Below are 16,225 nucleotides of genomic sequence, written 5' to 3' on the forward strand. Positions count from 1 at the left end.
AGATCTCCCAGGTTCTAGTCCGACATTCTAACCACACCACCACCCTGGCTTCCTAGACTTCTTCTGTTATGGGGCAGCTCATAAATCAAGTAGATCAATAATTATGGGGAAAGCAAAAATGTCCCTTAGGGGAGGATCTGAAATATTCTCCCTGAAGCTTCAAATTGCTTTATTTTGGATTGTTTTGTTTGATGCCTTAATGTGTTGTAAACTGAGTTTTTTTTTGTTTAAAATATAAAGCAGAAATGAAATGAATAATCCTATTATACAGTGGCACCTCTGGTTACGTACTTAATTCATCCCAGAGGTCCGTTCTTAACCTGAAACTGTTCTTAACCCACTTTAGCTAATGGGGCCTCCTGCCGCTGCCATGCAATTTCTGTTCTCATCCTGAAGCAAAGTTCTTAACCCGAGGTACTATTTCTGGGTTAGCAGAGTCTGTAACCTGAAGCGTCTGTAACCCGAGGTACCACTGTATTAATATTCTTTGGGGAGCCGCCCAGAGTGGCTGGGTATGTATGTACAGTCATACCTTGGGTTAAAGTTTCTTCAAGTTGAACATTTTTGGGTTGCACTCAGCGGCGACCCGGAAGTAATGGAACCCGTTACTTCTGGGTTTCGGCGCTCGCGCATGCGCAGAAACTCAAAATGACGTCATGAACATGTACAGAAGCGGCGAATCGCGATCCGCGCAGACGCGGGTTGCGTTCGCTTTAGGTTGCAAACGGGGCTTTGGAACGGATCCCGTTTGCATCCAGGGGTACCACTGTATGTATGTATGTAAAGGTAAAGGGACCCCTGACCATTAGGTCCAGTCGTGGCCGACTCTGGGGTTGCGGCACTCATCTCGGTTTATTGGCCGAGGGAGCCGGCGTACAGCTTCTGGGTCATGTGGCCAGCAGGACTAAGCCGCTTCTGGCGAACCAGAGCAGTGCACGAAAATGCCCTTTACCTTCCCGCCTGAGCGGTACCTATTGATCTCCTTGCACTTTTTGATGTGCTTTCGAACTGCTAGGCTGGCAGGAGCAGGGACCGAGCAACGGGAGCTCACCCCGTCGCGGGGAGTCGAACCGCCAACCTTCTGATCGGCAAGTCCTAGGCTCTGTGGTTTAACCCATAGTGCCACCTGCGTCCCCCCACCTTATTTAGAGCTCCTCTAAAGAATCCCAAACAAAACACGCAAAGCCCATGGGCATCATTCCTCAATTTCGTCTTGAACAAACAGCCCTGGAATCAGTGCAATTCTCTTCCCTCCAAACTCAGCACGCCTCCCCCCTTAAGTTTCATCCTAAACATCATAAAAAGGAGAGAGAAAAAGAAGCGGGTTAGGGAGATAAGCATCTCAGGGATGGTTTAGAAATCCTCTGCCCGTAATCTCTACTGCCTGGGGACAGGGAAAGGTGACCTTCTTTGAGTCACCTTCCAGCCCCCCAAGTTCCTGGTGCCGGTTCCACGGCAAAGCGGCCAAACCGGCTGCAGGCCTCGCCCCGCCGGCCGTGACTCAAGTGGCAGCGCTGCCTTCCAGCTGTGTCAGGGGTCCTTTGCCAGGGGGTGGCAGCGCCAGCAGTCTTTAGGGCTTTGTTTTAGGGCAGGGGGTTGGGGGTCTCTGGCCTGGGCGAGGCCCAAACGCGATCCTCGGGACCAGTTCATCTGGCCCTCTGCCGTCCCCGATCCGCAGCACGTGGTTTTCCTTACGGGGAATCTGTACGCATCTGCATCGCAGGTGAGATGCATTCTCCCCTCCAGCGGAGATTTCGCTTGGTTAACCTGCGGAACTCCCTGCCACAGTGAGGGCCATCAACTCTGATAGCCTAAAAGGGGATTAGGATATTGAGAGCTCAGTTGGCAGAGCGTGAGACTCTCGATCGAAGGGCAGTGGGTTCGAGCCCTGTGTTAGGCAAAAGGGGGTTGGGATAGATGACCCTTGGGGTCCCAACTGACAATTCTAGGATTCTGCAACACATTCAGGGAGGAAAAGGCTATTGATGGCTGCCAGCCATGACGGTTATGCTCTGTCTCCACTGTCAGAGGCAGCAATACTCCCGAATGCTCCTGGAAACCCCAAGAGGAAAGAGGGGCTTGTGTTCGAATCCTCCTCGTGGGTTTATCATGGGGGCATCTGGTTGTGGGAACAGGATGCTGGACTAGTTAAGCTCCCGGCCTGATCCTGCAGGTTCTTCTAGACAGGGGAGAGGGGCTATTGCCTTGCTTTGCTTTCGTTATGAGTTTTTATTATGCCTTTTGTGGTTTCTATCTTGTATTTTTATGCTGCGAACCGTCCTGAGATCTACAGATAGGAGTCAATTTAATTACCGTATTTTTCGCTCTATAAGACGCACCAGACCACAAGACGCACCTAGTTTTTGGAGGAGGAAAACAAGAAAAAAATATTCTGAATCTCAGAAGCCAGAACAGCAAGAGGGATCGCTGCGCAGCGAAAGCAGCAATCCCTCTTGCTGTTCTGGCTTCTGGGATAGCTGCGCAGCCTGCATTCGCTCCGTAAGACGCATGCACATTTCCCCTTACTTTTTAGGAGGGAAAAAGTGAGTCTTATAGAGCAGAAAATACAGTAATTAATAATAATAATAAACCCTGAATATTGACAAAACTTTCAAATCACACCCAGTTCTAATAATGCATCCCCAAAGACGGGAGAGGGGGGGAAACGAGGAACCAGAAAATAGTGCATGTCTAGATAAAGGGAGAGAGAATTGGGATGCGTGTGCCTGCGAGAATCATTTTATTTTATTTTGCTTAAAGAGGTCAGACTCTCAAATGTGTGAGGGAGGAAACCTGTAGTGAGTTCATGAAAAGGAGGGTGAGCTCTGAACCCGCTCTTTGTGTTCTGGGGCCTGGTTAATTAATTCTAGGACTGATCCTAGTTTAAATTAAATCATCCCGGATTACAATAGATAGCCTATCCATGCAGCCTGTTCACTGAGCTTTTCCAAACTAAAAAGTGTGTCGATTGGAGTGATCTCCTCTTAATCCCAAATCCTGCGGCAGTGTCAGATAGTTTGGGATCTTTGGAAAGGAGAAGATGACATGCCGGAAAGGTCAAAGATATGTCAACCTGTTAAGATTATGCATATACAGTGGTACCTCGGGTTACAGACGCTTCAGGTTACAGACACTTCAGGTTACAAACTCTGCTAACCCAGAAATAGTACCTCGGGTTAAGAACTTTGCTTCAGGATGAGAACAGAAATTGTGCTCCGACGGCGCGGTGGCAACAGGAGGCCCCATTAGCGAAAGTGGTAAAAAGGTAAAGGTAAAGGGACCCCTGAGCATTAGGTCCAGTAGTGACCGACTCTGGGGTTGCGGCACTCATCTCACTTTACTGGCCAGGGGAGCCGGCGTACAGCTTCCGGGTCACGTGGCCAGCATGACTAAGCCGCTTCTGGGGAACCAGAGCAGCACACGGAAACGCCGTTTACCTTCCCGCCGGAGCGGTACCTATTTATCTCCTTGCACTGGTGTGCTTTGGAACTGCTAGGTTGGCAGGAGCTGGGACTGAGCAACGGGAGCTCAGCACCTCGTGGGGATTCGAACTGCCAACCTTCTGAACGGCAAGTACTAGGCTCTGTGGTTTAATCCACAGCGCCACCTGTGTCCCTTGTAAAGGTAAAGGGTAACGGGACCCCTGACCATTAGGTCCAGTTGTGACAGACTCTGGGGTTGCGGCGCTCATCTGGCTTTATTGGCCGAGGGAGCCGGCGTACAGCTTCCGGGTCATGTGGCCAGCATGACTAAGCCACTTCTGGCGAACCAAAGCAGCGAACGGAAACGCCGTTTACCTTCCCACCGGAGCGGTACCTATTTATCTACTTGCACTTTGACATGCTTTCAAACTGCTAGGTTGGCAGGAGCAGGGACCGAGAAACGGGAGCTCACCCCGTCGTGGGGATTCGAACCGCCGACTTCTGATCGGCAAGTCCTAGTCTCTGTGGTTTAACCCACAGCGCCACCCGTGTCCCTTATTCAGCATGCATCAGGACAAAAGGAAAACATGTCTTCTCCCCTTCGTGTCCAAAGCAAAACAGCATAAGCAAAAGCTATACACAAACGGAAGTTCCCAGCAAGCTGTGCTGGAGTGTAAACAGGCATGTGACACACAAAAATCATTCCTGTTCTTTAAGGTGGAACGGAATATCCCAATAGAAGGGACCTGGAGAATCATATAGTCCAACCCACTGAAATGCAGGAATCATTTGCCCAACGTGGGGCTCGAACCCAGGACCGTGAGACCAAGCTTCTCGCACCGACTGAGCTATCCTGACATAGATGCAGCCATCTTTCCCATCCTTAAAGGAAGCTGCTAGAGTCAGTGTTCTGGGCTGGCCAAACTTCTTCCAAATTAGGAGGCACGGCCAGAACAGGGACTCATGCAGACATGCAACGGAAGCGAGACTCCGCTAAGGGCACGGAATTTGCCTGCTCTGAAACAAGAACATTTTTCTGGGGCAAAGTGAAACTTGGTTTTGATTTTGGAAAAGGCGCATTCCTCTGCAATGCGAGGCTTGAGAAACGCTTCCTTTCCTTTGCTGTTGCCGTGCAACGATTGGCTGATCTCCATCCCAAGATCTAAATCAGGGGTCAGCAAATGTTTTCAGCAGGGGGCCGGTCCACTGTCCCTCAGACCTTGTGGGGGGCCGGACTATATTTTGAAAAAAATATATATGAACAAATTCCTATGCCCCACAAATAACCCAGAGATGCATTTTAAATAAAAGCACACATTCTACTCATGTAAAAACACGCTGATTCCCGGACTGTCCGTGGGCCAGATTTAGAAGACGATTGGGCCGGATCCGACCCCCCGGGCCTTAGGTTGCCTACCTATTATCTAAATTGCAGCAAACAAGGCGTTCCTTCAGGCCTCTAGACCTTTTCTGATCATTTCGCTGTCTGCTGCCTCTGAGAAAGTTTCTCTTCTGCTATTCCAAAGTGCCCCTCCAGTTTGCATCTCATTACCGGTCCTGCCTAAATTAAAAAAGGAACCGTCTCACTTCCGCTGCTGCAAATCTGAGCCGCTTGAGCAAAAACATCCCAGTGGAGTTCGCTGCTGAAATCCGATTCAGTCTGCGTTTCAAGGCAAGCCGATCTAATCTGCCCTCTACGCAAACCAAAACACGGCCCTCCTTCGAAATCCTCACCAGTCCGGGTTTTTGCAATGTGGTTCCCCAGTAATGCGCACGAAAGCATAAAGGTTAAACGTACATTAGTGAAAAAGACATGCCGCAAAATAATAAATAAACAAAATGCAGCGGGAGGCAGTGTGGCGTAGTGGTTAGAGGGTTTGACTAAGAAGGCCTGGGAGGGACTGGGGGCTCAAATCCACACTCACCAATGCAACTCATGGAGTGACCCCCTGGGCAAGTCGCGGCCTCTCAATGTAGCTTACCTCACAGGGTTTTTTGTGAGGATAAATGGGAAGGAAGTAGAAAGCTCGGATATAAACGTAACAAATAAGTAATATTACAGGGAACTGCTTTGCGAGGAAGTATTTGTTGTTGTTCAGTCGTTTAGTCGTGTCTGACTCTTTGTGACCCCCTGGACCAGAGCGAGGAAGTACGGTATATTCTAGGCAAAAAAGGACCGATTAGGAGAAATTCACACTTAAAATGCTGCTGAATGTGGAGAACAGAACTTAATACAGTGTTACCTCTGGATGGGAACGGGATCCGTTCCGGAGCCCCGTTCGCATCCTGAGTAGAACGTAACACGTGTCTGTGCATGTGCGGGTCGTGTTTCGCTGCTTCCGCGCATGCGCGTGGTGTCATTTTGAGCGTCTGCGCATGCGCGAGTGGCGAAACCCGGAAGTAACGCGTTCCGTTACTTCTGGGTCGCCGCGGAGCGTAAACTGAAAACGCTCAACCTGAAGTATATTTAAACCAAGGTATGACTGTATGATGGTGTTTCCGTGCGCTGCTCTGGTTCACCAGAAGCGGCTTAGTCCTGCTGGCCACATGACCTGGAAGCTGTACGCCGGCTCCCTCGGCCAGTAAAGCGAGATGAGCGCCGCAACCCCAGAGTCGGCCAGGACTGGACCTAATGTTCAGGGGTCCCTTTACCTTTTATGACTGTATTGGAAAACCGAAAAATTGAGAGAAACCAGAATTTGACAAATGCCCCGTTTGCAGCCCAAGCATTTATATGCAAAGACTGCTGCCTCAGACCATCAGTCAAGTTCGGCATCCCATCATGCATGTATTTTACGTTTTTATCTTGTACTTTTATGCTGTGAACTGCCTTGTGTTCTACAGATGAAGGGCAGTATACAAATGTCATAAAAAAACAACAACAGCAACAACATTACACAGTCGGATGCCTTGAGGACACCCGCAAGCGGCGAAGGAAGGCAAAAGCTACCCCCCAATTCATCCCCCTACAATTGATACTCGGAGGTAGACTTCTCTTGAACATGGAGGCTCTGTGGCTAATAGCCACCGGCTTATCCCCTAATCCAGGGGTACCCAAACTTTTTTCAAAGAGGGCCAGATTTGATGGAGTGAACATGCGTGAGGGCCGACCAACATTGTTGAGCTTAAGTTGTGGAGCTCTTTTTACGATTTTACCCCCCAAAGTTTTTGAGCTTTTTTTATTAGGATTAAAGTTGCTGGGCTTTTTAAAAAGGATTTTACCCCAGGACATATACTGCCACGGGGGCTGGCTTAGGCCCCCGAAACAGATTTTGGGCATGCCTGCCCTAATCCTAACCCAACCCATGCACTCCATAAATTCATTTTGTGCGGGAAGATCCGCTTGCACTCAATGCGTGGTTGAACGAACACCTACTCTGAATGGGAAGCAGGGGGAGAAAATTCTGCTTCCTTCCTCTGCCTGCCCCCCTCTCCCCCAGTTAGCCATTGGCCGTGGTCAAAACTGGCAAAAGAATGGACTGAAACCAAAAGCGATCCCATCCTTCGGCAAAAGTTTGCCTTTCCAGCGTTTGAGAGGTAGATTGCCTTAGCCCCCAGATTAAGCAGGAGAAGGGATTGCATCACAAAATCTACAATTATTAACACATGAAGGCATCAAAGTGTGAGGATTCAGTGGGTGAGATTAGATATAACCCAATTATGTGGACCAGTAGATAAGCCTTGAATTTGGGACAGGAGCTCCGGGTTCAAATCCAGTTCTTCTAACCATGGCTCAGACCATTTCCTTCCCCTCGGTTTCCCAAATGTAAAGCAGAAATTTTATTCTATTTTTATTTGTTAATGTGTTTGCCACCCTTCATCTATATATCTCAGGGCACCTCACAACATAATCTCAGGTGACTGGAGTGGCAGTTTGAGAGCAAATGTCGGAAATGTTTTCCAAAGCGCTTTGCAATCTTAAAAAGGATCACACACATACCGGTATATATTTTTAAAAACATGTCTTTACAAACCAGCCGTGCTCCCGGTGCAAAGCCCTTCACGATGACCTTGCGTTTGTGCCTGCTGTTTATTAATTTTTTGAAAAAAATATTCGTCTACCGAACAGATCCCAGGAAAGTTTGCAGCGATTCAAATACGAACCGAGTGCAACCATCGCCCAAGCCCACAGGGCCAGATCAAAACCCACAATGCAATACTCGAAAGGCCTGGGAAAGGGCTCTGACTGGCGTCTAACGATCGCAAGGCTGGCGCCCTTTTTAATTCTGCTCATATATCACAAGGATTTCCATTGCAAAGCAAAACAAAAACATAGCTGAGAGGAGAAGAACAAGCAAGGTGTCAAAGAGCTTCGACTCACAGTGCAAACCTGCGATTTCATCAGGGACCATTAAAAAAGACAATATGGACAAGTAGAACAGACCGACCCGTCTCCTTCTCCCAGACGCCACCAGAATCCCATTTTTTCTACCCGGAGGGCACCAGGTTGGCAAAGGTACAGGTATGCACAACTACAACCACACTGTACTTTCCTGGGTATTATTGTTGCTGTTATTTATTGATTTATGACTCGCCTTCTATGTTTCATAGAATAGTAGAGTTTGAAGGGACCCCAAGGGTCATCTAGTCCACCCCCCCATAAAGAGGGTTTTTTTTTGGCCCAGCATGGGGCTCCAACCCACGACAAGGCCGTTTACCAACACGGCATGAAATAGCAAAAAACAGGTTTTTAATTTTCTTAAAAACAAAACGGGATTCAAATACAAGCTCAATACGTTGTCCTTCCAATTCCCCAATTCTGGGGTCTGTCTGTTTTGCTTAACAAAATATTCTAGGCTGCAAATCTGCCTCCATTTCCAAGCCCTGCTGAACACAGCTGCACAATTCCGTTTTGTTTAAGAAGAAGAACTACCGGTAAATTCTTTCCGCTACGAACTACTGCAAACCTCGAACATTTCTTTCCTGCATTAGGATGGTCAGGGCTCAAAGGCGATGTCTGGAGCCCAGCAAAACAGGGACAAGCTCACCAAACAGGAGGCAATACTCTGGAAGGGACCCGCGGGGTCATCTAGTCCAACCCGCTGCCTGCAGGGCTCTTTGGCCCAACGTGGCTCTCGAACCCACAACCCCGACCCGAAGAGTCTCATGCTCTAAATCGGAGAGGAGTTGGAAGGGCTCTCCCGGGGTCATCTAGTCCAGCCCCCTGAACTGCAGGAGAGTTTTCCGTTTTTTAAAAAGGAATATTTTAAAGAGCACCCATAATTTTTGGCACGGGGAACACCCACAAACACACAGAGACAGAAAGAGGACTCTGGGTGTTTGTTGTTGGAAGGAGAGGGAGAGAAATGCGAGGGATGGGGGGGGGGGAGATAGCTCACCTAGTAGCAGGGAATATGACTTATCAGGGTTGTGAGTTCGAGACTCGCATGGGCAAAGGATTCCTGCCTTGCAGGAGGGTTTGGACTTGATGACCCTGGTGGGTCTCTTCCAACCTTACCATTCAGTGATTCTGTCCATTCTCCCACCACCCAAACCAAGAAGCCCCCAAACACACCGTGGGCGTAGCCAGGATTTATGTTAAAGGGGGGCAGGTAGTCAGGAGTTACAGTTTATTGGGGGGTGGACAGGACACCCACCTCCCCATATCGTCTCTCTGGCGCTGCCTAGCAGATTCGGAAGGAAATGTCTCAACAGAAGTTTGTTGAAACAGCAGTTGTTTCAATTTACTTTCTCTTGAACCCAAAACAAACTTCCGAATTTTAGTTACATATTTCATTTATTTGATTTGGGCGGAGGAGGCAGCTGCCCCCTGGCTACGCCCATCCCCCCCTCCCCGACCAACCGATTGGCAAGAGGCGAGGTGCCCACCTGGGAGAAAGGACGCGCCGTCGAGGGAGGACGCGGCGCTCTTTTCGGGGTGCCAGGCGCCGTCGGTTCCCCCCCCGGAACCCCCTGCTCTTCCTCTCCGTCCTCCTCCCGGGCTTGGCAAGGGCTGCGATCCGCCAGCCTCCAAGCCAGGCGAGCCGAGTCTCCGCAGAAGCAGCTGCCCCTGGCGCGCTCCTCGGGCGCGCAGCTTCCGCGGGGAGGAGCCGCGCCGCCCCCGCGGCCAGCGGCGGGGCCAGCGCAGGTGCCTCCCTTCCGGGACCAATGGCAGCAGCAGGAGGAGGAGTTGCGCACACCTGGAGGAAGCCAGGCCCCCTCACCTGGCCAGGGCGCACTCACCTGGGCGCATCTCCTCGGAGCCTGCCGCTCATGTCCCGCACCAAGGAGACTTCTCCGCAGGACCAGACACGGTGGCGTCGAGTTACCTACCTCTCACCTGGCCGGGGAGGTCTCCCTGTGCGCCTCACCTGAGCCAGGGCCCTTACCTGTCCCGGACCACGCCCCTCCGCGCTCTCCTGGCTCTCCCCACCTTCCATCAGCCGGGACGCAGCCCCGGGCCTGCGCGCCCTTGGCTGCAGGGAGCTCAGATCCAAACTTTTTTCAATGATGAAATGAACATGTGTGAGGGCTGACCGAAGTTGTTGTTGACCTTTTTTTCAGGATTGAAGTTGTTGAGCTTTTTTGGTGATTTTACCCCAGGAAATAAACTGCCAAAGGGTCCAGATTAACTATTAGTAGTAGTAAAGGTAAAGGGACCCCTGACCATTAGGTCCAGTCGTGGCCGACTGTGGGGTTGTGGCGCTCATCTCGCTTTACTGGCCGAGGGAGCCGGCGTACAGCTTCTGGGTCATGTGGCCAGCATGACTAAGCCGCTTCTGGCGAACCAGAGCAGCGCACAGAAACGCCGTTTACCTTTCCGCCGGAGCGGTACCTATTTATCTACTTGCACTTTGACGTGCTTTCGAACTGCAGGAGCAGGGACCGCGGAATTCGAACCGCCGACCTTCTGTTCAGCGCCACCCGTGTCCCTGAGGAGGAGGAGGAGGAGTATTATAAATTGTTGTTGTTTAGTCGTGTCCGACTCTTCGTGACCCCCTGGACCAGAGCACGCCAGGCACTCCTGTCTTCCACTGCCCGCAGTTTGGTCAAACTCATGCTGGTCTCTTAGAGAACACTGTCCCACCATCTCGTCCTCTGTCGTCCCCTTCTCCTTGTGCCCTCCATCTTTCCCAACATCAGGGTCTTTTATAAATTTTATTTATACCCCGCCCTCCCCAGCCAAGACTGGGCTCGGGGTGGCTAACACCAGGTATAAAAACAATTGATATAAACAATTAAATAAAAACAGTTAAAAACAATTGATTAAAATACAACTTAAAAACAAGATTAAAATACAACATTAAAATGCAGCCTCATTTCAGCAGAAATTAAAATCAAAACCTTTTCGGAATGAAAAGGTCAAATCTTCACCAAGGCTATTCAGACTGGTCCTACGTGGGCCAAAAAGCCAGGGAAGTCCCCAAATAGGAGTTCCATCAGAGAAGGAGAAAGGAGTTGCCTGTCCTCATGCTAACCTCAGGTGTGTGAGTTCTTTACCTCCTGCAGGATTTTTAAAATGATGATTATTTATTGAATTTCTATGCTACCCTATACCCAGAGGTTTGATCTTCTTGCAGTCCATGGGACTCTCAAGAGTCTCCTCCAGCACCAGAATTCAAAGGCATCAATTCTTCGGCGATCAGCCTTCTTGATGGTCCAGCTCTCACTTCCATACATCACTACTGGGAAAACCATAGCTTTAACTATACGGACCTTTGTTGGCAAGGTGATGTCTCTGCTTTTTAAGGTGCTGTCTAGGTTTGTCATTGCTTTTCTCCCAAGAAGCAGGCGTCTTTTAATTTCGTGGCTGCTGTCACCATGTACAGTGATCATGGAGCCCAAGAAAGTAAAATCTCTCACTGCCTCCATTTCTTCCCCTTCTATTTGCCAGGAGGTGATGGGCCCAGTGGCCATGATCTTAGTTTTTTTGATGTTGAGCTTCAGACCATATTTTGTACTCTCCTTTTTCACTCTCATTAAAAGGTTCTTTAATTCCTCCTCACTTTCTGCCATCAAGGTTGTGTCATCTGCATATCTGAGGTTGTTGATATTTCTTCCGGTGATCTTAATTCCGGCTTGGGATTCATCCAGCCCAGCCTTTCGCATGATGAATTCTGCATATAAGTTAAATAAGCAGGGAGACAATATACAGCCTTGTCGTACTCCTTTCCCAATTTTGAACCAATCAGTTGTTCCATATCCAGTTCTAACTGTAGCTTCTTGTCCCACATAGAGATTTCTCAGGAGACAGATGAGGTGATCAGGCACTCCCATTTCTTTAAGAACTTGCCATAGTTTGCTGTGGTCGACACAGTCAAAGGCTTTTGCATAGTCAATGAAGCAGAAGTAGATGTCTTTCTGGAACTCTCTAGCTTTCTCCATAATCCAGAGCATGTTTGCAATTTGGTCTCTGGTTCCTCTGCCCCTTCGAAATCCAGCTTGCACTTCTGGGAGTTCTTGGTGGGAAGTTAAAAGAGGCTTTAACAAAAACAAGGAGAGGGATCAACTTTCTCTCTATGGCGATGCGTTGTCTGGAATAAGTCAGGGGGTCGCTGCCTTTTCTGTTCTGCACAACAGGCAGAAATCCAACTGGTGAAAAGGAAGGGACATTTTATCATATGTGGTGGGGTTGTAATGTAATTTTAAAAATTTGGGAGATGATATACAACGAATTGAAGAAAATGTTCCATTTAGCATTTGTTTGAAAACATGAAGCATTTTTGTTAGGGATTGTAGGGAAAGATCTGCCAAAAAAGCTGAAAAACATCTTCATGTATGCGACAACAGCTGCAAGAGTCCTAATAATAATAATAATAATAATAATAATAATAATAATAATAATTTTATTTATACCCTGCCCTCCCCAGCCAAGGCCAGGCTCAAAGCGGCTTACAAGCAATAATAAAAACAAGTTGAATGATTACAACTTAAAAACAAAATTAAAATACAACATTAAAATATTGAAACATTAAAATATTAAAATGTAGCCTCATCGCAGGAGGAGAAGGAAAGGAAAAAAGAAAGAGAGGGAGGGAATCAAATTGGCTCCAAGCCAAAGGCCAGGCGGAACAACTCTGCCTTGCAGCCCTGTGGAAAGAAATCAGATCCTGCAGGGCCCTGGTCTCATGAGGCAGAGCGTTCCACCAGACCAGAGCCAGTGTTGAGAAGGCCCTGGCTCTGGTTGAAGCTAATCTGACTTCCTTAGGGCCCGGGACCACTAGGGTGCTGCTATTTATGGACCTTGAGGCTCTCCATGGGGCATACCAGGAGAGGCGGTCCCATAGGTATGAGGGTCCTCGGCCGTGAGGGGCTTTAAAGGTCAAAACCAGCACCTTAAATCTGACCCTGTACTCCACCGGGAGCCAGTGCAGTTTGAAAAGCACTGGATGAATATGCTCCCATGGCAGAGACCCTGTGAGGAGCACAAGGATGGAAGACTGAAGAAACCCCGACTAAAGAATCATGGCAAGAAAAATTGATGGACTATGCAGAACTGGCAAAATTGACATATAAGCTATGGGACAAGGATAACTGTGACTCTAAAGATGAATGGGAACCCTTTACAAAGTATCTGAAGATGCAACAAAGCGAACTGGACTCCTTGGCTGGCTTTGAATAAACATTCACAAACTTTTTATTGATGATAATCAGCTAAATAGTTTGAGGATCTATACAACTGTGTAACATGCAGAAAACAGCATTCTTAGAGAAATCAAAGACTGGAAATGAGGGAAGCCGGGTGTGTGTGTGTGTGTGGGAGGGGGGGAGAGGGAGGAAAAATGGGGTGGGGGAAATAAGGATGATATGTTTCTGGATAATATGTTTTGTTTTAATTTTGAATAAAAAAAGAAAGAAAAGAAATCCAACTGGTATGCTCCTCCCAACATGGAAAAATATGACACCGTACATGTGAACTGTATATGTTGCATATACTGGACTAGACCTTTACAATAGGAAATAAGCAGTGAAATTTTCAGTTATTATCATTCAGCCTGTTGCACTTTGTGTATTGTGGCAAGTGTATTTGCATAGCGAGGAATTGAACTTGCTTTGACTCCCAGCATGGAAGCAAAATGATGTTGGTGAGAAATGAGGACCACACCTAGCCTTATTAATTCATCAACGCGCGAAATTTGTATCCCGCCTTTCCCAGCAGGGTCTGAATGCCAACTTCACCACGATTTTGCTGCATCACCTACGAAATGTTTGATTGCTTTGGATTTATTTTGAGAGAGAGAGAGAGAGAATATCAATGGTTACTAGCCACAATGGCCACGCTCTGCTTCCACATCCCAAGGAGGGGAGAATCTTGGGTTCGAATCCTGCTTGTTGGCCACTGTGAGAACAGGATGCTGGGCTCGATGGGCATTGGGCTTGATCCAAGAGGCTCTTCTTCCGTTTTCATCGGGTCCCTTATGGGCTCAGCCTTTCCACTGCCTCACCTGAAGACGTAGAACTGGGTGTCAACAGCGTCCTGATGACTCCTGACTCCAATCTCAGGATGACTTGGCTCGGTAGTTTCATGCATACTGAAGATGTGTCATCAGTCAGTTTTAATCCTTGTAACATTTTAAATCCTTTTATTTATGATGCTGGACAGCCAGCCTGGGCTCCTTCGGGAAGGCGGGAGGGAGAAACGTCAAAGAAATAATAACAAAAGATTTATTTTAGGGGATGGTGACAGGGTGGGTCACAATGAGCCTAATATATAAAACAATCGCACCCACCTAAACACAAGAAACTAATACACATGTCCCCCACTGTAGGGAAAGTGCTGGACATCTGCTTTGCATGTAGAAAGTCTTGGGTTCAAACCCCAGCATCTCCAGGTACTGTTGAGAGAGATTCCCTGTCTGAAATCCCAGTCAATGCCAACATTACGGGGCTAGATGGATCAGAATCTGACTCAAGGTAAGTTAACTTCTATTTTCCTATTTCTTTATATGCTAAAATACCTTAACCAGCAGACCAAATTTCTGCAACAATTAAAAATTACATGTTTCGACTCGGTGCCAAGGGACGCGGGTGATGCTGTGGGTTGAACCACAGAGCCTAGGACTTGCTGATCAGAAGGTCGGCGGTTTGAATCCCTGCAACGGGGTGAGCTCCCGTTGCTCGGTCCCTGCTCCTGCCAACCTAGCAGTTCGAAAGACCTCAAAGTGCAAGTAGATAAATAGGTACCGCTCCAGCGGGAAGGTAAACGGCGTTTCAGTGCGCTGCTCTGGTTCGCCAGAAGCGGCTTAGTCATGCTGGCCACATGACCCGGAAGCTGTACGCCGGCTCCCACGGCCAGTAAAGCGAGATGAGCGCCACAACCCTAGAGTCGGTCACGACTGGACCTAATGGTCAGGGGTCCCTTTACCTTTACTCGGTGCCAAGAGCTCCCCAGTACCAGGTGCCAGCCTAATCCCCAGGGGGAAAGTGTTTCCATGACCCAGGTGCTACCACCGAGAAGGCCCTGCTTCGAGGTATGGATTTCAGTGAGCAATGGTTTGGCCAGAAAGTCTTCCCCGAATCTTTTCTTGGTGGCTTCTCTGATGTATGCTTTGCATTTGGGGTTTTCAGTCTTGTACCTATGTTTTTCTGTTAAAAATCACCTTGTTGAGTTTTCAGGACCATAACATCTCACGCTGCTGTACCAGTTAGCACTCACACGGGTGCCTTCTGCGCTCTCTGATCGCCACAACACCTTCAAGGGCTGCCCCATGTAGACTGCATTGCAGTAATGAAGCATGGGGGTTGGAAACTATCTCCAGGCCAGATCTTCTCCTTGTCCTTTAGGGTTTTTGCCTGGACAGATAAGGCCCTTTCTGTGACTGGACAGAGAGGGAAGGAAGGGAGTTGGACTAAATGATTTGGTTGATGATGGACTATATGGAATTTGCAGAACTGACCGGGAGACTCCAAGACCAGAGAGAAGAGATGGTGGAAGAAGATTGGAAAAAGTTTAAAGAATATCTGAAAAAATATGTTAATATTTAAACCTTAGAATAGCTTTGGAAGTGGATATAGGCTGTAGGGTTAGAAGTAGAAGATAGTGTATTTTAAAACAGTATCATTTGTAAGTGATAAAATGTGAAGATTTTTATGGTAAAAGTAAGCGTGATAAAAAAAATGGTTAAAAATTATGATATATGTAAACTGCTAAAGATGAGGTAAAATGAAAATCAGATAGGGGGGACTTGGGGAAGCCCACCTAACAATGTTTAGAAAAAATAAGGATAAGACAAGAATTTGTTTGTATTGTTTGTTTTTTTTCTGTTTGTGTTGTTTAGTTGTGTTATAAAATGAATTAAAAATTTTGGGAAAAAATAGATGATTTGCTTGCCTTACAAGTCTGCAATTCTATGAAGGGTGAATGCAAGTTAATAATAATAATAATAAGAATAAGAATAAGAATAATAATAGAAACAGTCTCCCTCGGAAGGTGATGGGCTCTCCTTCCGTGGAGGTTTTTAAGCGGAGGTTGCTTATCTTATATCTGTCAAGGATTATTTAGTTGTGACTCCTGCGTTTCAGGGGGTTGGACTAGATAACCTTTGGAGGTCCCTTCCAACACTACGATTCTATTCTATGATTAGGCTGAACCTCCAAAACCGAGACCTAAAAATCACAGGCTGTCCCTGTTAAGCGGATTTGTGCTGTTCGGATACACGTGGCAGGTGTTTCCGTTTTCCACCTCAGCCCTCAATCATTTCAGGAGATGCCACAGCAAAGGAAATTGTTCCGTGGGTTGCGGGTGGGGGAATTTTCTTGCTACAAGTCAGGGGAACTTGCTGGAGGTCCAACTCTGCGGAAGATATCTTCCTCTGATTGCAGGTGGCATCGGGAGTGTTGCTAATCCCTCGGTTTAGCTATAT

At 47.9% G+C, this 16,225-nt stretch overlaps 1 protein-coding gene across 2 annotated transcripts in view; it reads right to left on the bottom strand.

Annotated features, from left to right (window-relative positions):
* IRF5 (interferon regulatory factor 5) overlaps positions 1-9,727 on the bottom strand; it is a 40,727-nt gene extending 31,000 nt beyond the window's left edge. Inside the window, exon 1 of one of the 2 annotated variants that reach the window (XM_077935381.1) lies at positions 9,606-9,727. The gene's annotated coding sequence lies outside the window, so the exon portion shown is untranslated. Of the gene's footprint in view, positions 1-9,251; positions 9,510-9,605 lie in introns of those variants that run through there. The other variant, XM_028746873.2, reaches the window with a different exon arrangement.
* Positions 9,728-16,225: the final 6,498 nt, after the last annotated feature.

This window comes from Podarcis muralis, chromosome 10, assembly GCF_964188315.1.
Source record: "Podarcis muralis chromosome 10, rPodMur119.hap1.1, whole genome shotgun sequence".
Taxonomy (NCBI): domain Eukaryota; kingdom Metazoa; phylum Chordata; class Lepidosauria; order Squamata; family Lacertidae; genus Podarcis; species Podarcis muralis.